The sequence below is a fragment of the Lactuca sativa genome, chromosome 9 (genome assembly GCF_002870075.4).
Source record: "Lactuca sativa cultivar Salinas chromosome 9, Lsat_Salinas_v11, whole genome shotgun sequence".
NCBI classification, from domain to species: Eukaryota; Viridiplantae; Streptophyta; class Magnoliopsida; order Asterales; family Asteraceae; genus Lactuca; species Lactuca sativa.
In genome coordinates this window covers 103326183-103331505 of record NC_056631.2, presented here as the reverse complement: position 1 = coordinate 103331505, position 5323 = coordinate 103326183, and the positions used below count along the sequence as shown (strand labels likewise).

Below are 5323 nucleotides of genomic sequence, written 5' to 3'. Positions count from 1 at the left end.
TTGATAGAGAAAGAGAAGACTGCAGATCAAAGGTTGCACAGATGAGAAGTATCATACGAGGGAGGCAACAACAACATCAAAAGGTGCTAAATCAAAAAGAGATCTGAAGAAGTGGTCAACCAAGGTGGAGGTAGAAGACTCATGGGTCATCTGAGGAGGAGTCAGAAGTAGACAAGGCAATAGAAGAAATCGATGAAAGAGCTCTGGTTTGATGTCAACAGTTGTTTTATTATTTAGGAGAGAGGGGGGGGGGGAATATAGAGCATAATGAAGTCACCTCCGACGACTATGAGAGAATGTCGTCGGAGGTAGACGACAGCGGTTGCGGGTTGCGGTCAGTAGTAGAGTTTTTAACCTAGAACTCTGATATCATGTTAGATAATAGAATGTTTCATTGATAAATAGTGAGGTTAAACCTCATATAAATAAAGATACATAAAAGACCTAATTTAAACTCTAAAAGGCTTGTCTAATGTCTGGTTCCTGGTACGCATTAAAATATTAATTCTTTCATTTTTGAAAAGCAACTCGACGAGTTGGTAGCCCAAACTCGTCGAGTAGAGACTAGAAAGGGACGCGGGTTTTAAGCAATCTACTCGACGAGTTGAGAACCTCAACTCGGCGAGTAGGTCTGTCAGAATGAAGCCCTAATTGCGGGGTTTTGCATCCTATTTAAGCATCTTAATCCCCACTTGTTGGCCTCATTTCTAGCCTCCAAGTCCCAAACCCTAATCTACGAAACCCTAATGCATTGTATGAGCTTGTGGGTTTTTTTAGTGAATATTGTGTGCTTTGAAGCTTGTTGAAGAATGAGGAGCTTGGGGATTCAGAAGGAATCTAGTAGATCCAGAAACAACATCTTATCCTCTTTATTTTCTAGTAAGCAAGTCTCAAACTTGCTAGATCTCCTTGTTATCATTTTATGGGGGTTTCTGGTCCAAGAATCATGATCTTTGAGACATGGACGTCCCAAATGTGTAAACCTTCAGATCTATGATCTTGAAGGGCTCACATGGCATAAAGGTGCAAACTTTATGGCCATGGATGCCCCATGCAAACTATAAGTTGTTATTTTAGCCATTTAAGCTTCAAAAGGCCATGCATGGGAAGGAACTTAGGAAATTTATGTGTTCATGGAGCGCTTAGAGTCTGTATCTCAGTGAATATGCCTTAGTTTGGAGTATGCATGGCTTGTGGACCAAGATCTAGGTCCCAAAGGGTTAGGGTTTGAGCTAAATCCATGAAGTAGAGGTATTAACGGGTAAAGTTGGAAACTTTACCCTTAAAAGGACGTTTGGAGTGTGTATATGAAACAAGGAGCTTAGATCTGAAGTGTAGAAGCTTAATTCGTTAAGATGGACCATTCAGACAGAGGAACTCGTCGAGTTCATAGAGAAACTCGACGAGTTGAGGCGAGTTGTCCCGATTTTGAATCTGGTAGAGCTCGGCGAGTCTGATGATGACTCGACGAGTTGACTTTCTTAATCGCGACTATGAGTAGTCAGCGAACTCGGCGAGTTGGGGGGATGACTCGATGAGTTGGGTCGCGATTTCAGGACTTCTGATTTATAGAACTCGACGAGTTGAGCCAATCCAGATTGTTGACTTTGATCAGGAGTAAAGTAGTCATGTTACCCTAAGAAAGATTTTGGATATTGATTAAGTATTATTGTGTTAATGTTATATGGGAGTCGTGGAAGCAGACGATAGAGATTCCTTACCGAGAGGTTCAACAGCCAACTTTGTGGGTGAGTTTTTCTCCAGTATGAACATGTTGAATGCACCAATGCCTGCCCATTTATGTATGTTAGCGTATGTCGGACTTCGGTCCGATGCCGGGGTTAGCCTGATGTAGATTGTATGTTTCCGAAATTTGTTCCGATGTTGGGGCAAGCCCGAGGAATGTTTGTATGCTTGATGTCTTCGTGATTCTTGTATGTGTAAGTTTATATGTTCCGAGCTTCGGTCTGATGCCGGGGAAAGCCCGAGGAATGTTTAGCTTATATGTTATGTGTTATATATTCTGGGCTTCGGTCCAATGTCAGGGCAAGCCTGAGGAAGGTTTAGCTTATATGTTTATATTACGTGTTTTTGTTATATGCTTGTTGATATGTTATATGTATACCAGACTTCGGTTTGATGTCGGGCAAGGCCCGATGCCGGATTCGTTCGATGCCGGGCGAGGCCCAATGTATGCTATTATGTGATTATGTGTATGGTATGTGGTAGTTTGGGGAGACTCACTAAGCTTCATGCATATTGTTTTCAATTTTGATTTTAGGTACTTCTGCTAGCAAGGGGAAGAGCTCGGGATGACTGCATGGCACACACCACAGTTTTTAGCCTGGGATGATTTACTATAATGATTGATACATGATTTTGATATATGGACAGTTGTTTATGATAACTTTGAGATGTAACATTCTGTTTATTTAATAAATAAATAGATAAAATTTGATGAACGAATAGTCGCAATAAATCCATAGTATTTAGTGGATTGTTAGTTTTGGGGAGCCGAGTGTTATAATTTGGATTATTCAGGGGGTTAAAGTGTAATTTCGGGACTTGTTTCGCAAAGGATTTTAGAAGTCAGGGGTGTTTGGTATTATTGGGACATATTATGTAAGGAGTTATGAAGGCAGGGACTGACTGGGAACATTTTGGACTCGATTTGTAAAAGGTTTCAGAAGGCAGGGTTAAAAAGGTAAATAAGGGATTTATCTCGAAATGATTTTAGAAGGGAGGGACTATTGTTGTTAATATGGGGCATAATTTGTATGGAAGGAGTATATAACGTTAACCCTAACCCTAGTATGCTCCATCCGTCACCACCCTCTCCACCATTGTCCCTCCAGCCGTCATTACCCCCTTCTTTCTCTGATCTCTGGCGTTGCAGCTTCCTTTTTTGTCGAAGTGGCATCCACAGCTGCCGGCGACAACGAGGACTACCAGAAAATGCTTGTTGCCTCATCCTTCCACTTTTTCCCTTTGTTCTGCTGTCGTAGCTCCAAGCAACCGCATGTGTATATGGGACGTTCTAAGCCACCGACAAGCCATTGCCGCCGTCAGGGTCGTTGTTGCTACCACCGATTATACCATTGCCGCCATTAGCTAGTGCTTCTGTCGGCTGTTTCGCTAACCGCCATCGCCACCCACCACAGGTGGGTGTGGGTTTCCTTTACGAGCAAAAGACGAAGGTGTGTGTGTTTGATGGCCGACGACCGCGAAGAACCACCATGGCTGCCACCTTCGTCGCCACCAGCCACCATGGAAGGTGGTTGTAGACGTGTTCCACCATGGGTTTAGGTGTGTAGGGTATTGATGTACTATGTTGCATATATTGTTTGGCTGAATTTTGTTGGAGCGCCACCACCACCACCGTGAGGTGGTGGCTGCCACCACATACCACCATCGGCCACCACTAGAGTGGCTATGTGTGTGTGTGTTTCTCAATAGTGTGTGTTTATTTTTGGGGTTTAAGCATTGTAAAATGTAATTATAAATTGAATAATGAAAAGAAACCCTAACCACCACCGTGAGGTGGTGGCTACCGCCACCAGCCGCCGTGTCGGGTGGCGGTATGCTTTTCCTTGTCGTGTTTGATTCAGTTGGGATGCTTGAAACCCTAATAGGCCCAATGAATCCCTAATGGGCCTAATGAACCCTAATTGATCAAAGGACCTAGCTATTGGGCCTATTGGGCTAAGATGGGTTGGAAATCCTAGCTAGGGTTTGGAAAACCCTAATTTGGAATTTATTGAGACCGCATTGGGATTATTTAAGGAACTTAAAATATTAACTAATAATCATTGAAAATTAACCTAAGACCATGTAGGACTTAATGGATTAAGTCCTTAAGGGGTTAAGTAGGGACACTTAACCCTAATCATCATTTTATGTGAAACTCTAACTTCACTTGGGCCTTAAGTTGGGCCTTTCTATTGGGCTTTGATGATTGGGATAATAATGGGCCATCCAAGAACAAGAATTTGGGCTAGAATAACTTAATGGGCCTAAGGCAAGGCCCATGTAAAGGGTTTGGGCCCAATTTTGAAAATTGGGCCATAGATGGGCCATAATTTGGGCCTATATGATTATGATATATTGGGCCATTGGAAATACCAATTATTGGATTGGACTAAATGGTTGGGCCTTTGAATGAGACCATGTAAAGGTTGGGCCCAATTTGGAAAATTTGGCTATATGTTGGGTTTTTTTCCATGGTTTGACTTTTGGGCCTTAGGATTGGGCCTTGGACTAAATAAAGTTGAGTTAGGGTAAAGTAGTCTTTTACCCCAAGTATGGAGTTGCGGTTATGCATTGGAACCTAATTATTAATTGGGTATTGTTTGATGTTGGTAGTGCGAGAATCTGTCAACCAGCAGTTGGAAGTTCATCCGCGAGACTTCAATAGTGCCAGGTGAGTTTCCTCACCATACCAATGGGTCGAAGGCACTAATGCCGACCCATTTTATGATATGTGATACACTAGCTGAAGTTGTATTATGTGGCATGTTAGTTGGTTATGTGATAGGGAGTACGCTAGTGGTTATGTGGTATGCTAATTGATTATGTGGTACGTGATATGCTAGTGGTCTTTGTGATACTTGCATGGAAACCCTCGGGGGGTTCCAGGGAAACTTAGGTGTAAGACCTTGGAGGGTTTCCATGGCATCCTAGGAACAGACCTCGGGGGGGTTCCCGAGGCACTAGGGTGTAAGACCTTGGAGGGTTTCCATGGCATCCTTAGTTAAAACCATGTGGGGTTTCCCATGGCATTAAGCTAAGACCACGTGGGGGTTCCCATGTCACCCGGTGTAAGACCCTGGAGGGTTTCCAGGGCATCCTTATGTGTTTGCATGATTAGATTATATGTTGGTATGTAAGGTTTGATTGGTAGTTAGTGAAGACCATGTGTGGGTTCCCATGGTAGTGGGCTAAGACCCTGGTAGGTTTCCAGGGCACCCAGTGTAAGACCTTGGAGGGTTTTTAGGGCTTCCTTAAATGTTTATATGCATGGCTGGTGTAGTTGATATGATTTACGTGAGTATGTGAATAAGACCTTGGAGGGTTTCCATGGCATCTTCATATGTGTATATGCATGCTTATGCGATTGTTACGGTTTATGTAGCTGTTATAGCTGATATGGATTATATGGTTATTTGGATTGTGTGGGGTATGCTCTGGGGAACTCACTAAGCTTCGTGCTTACAGTTTTGTTTATGGTTTCAAGTATCATCAATTTGGAAAAGAAGGGTTTGGATTGATCGCAGTGCACACACCTATGATTTCTGCAATGAATGATTTTGGGATAAATTCTGAT

General features: G+C 42.9%; 1 pseudogene; it reads right to left on the bottom strand.

The window, feature by feature from the left end:
- Positions 1-3037: 3037 nt before the first annotated feature.
- LOC128129068 (DNA-directed RNA polymerase subunit alpha-like) overlaps positions 3038-5323 on the bottom strand; it is a 3901-nt pseudogene continuing 1615 nt past the window's right edge.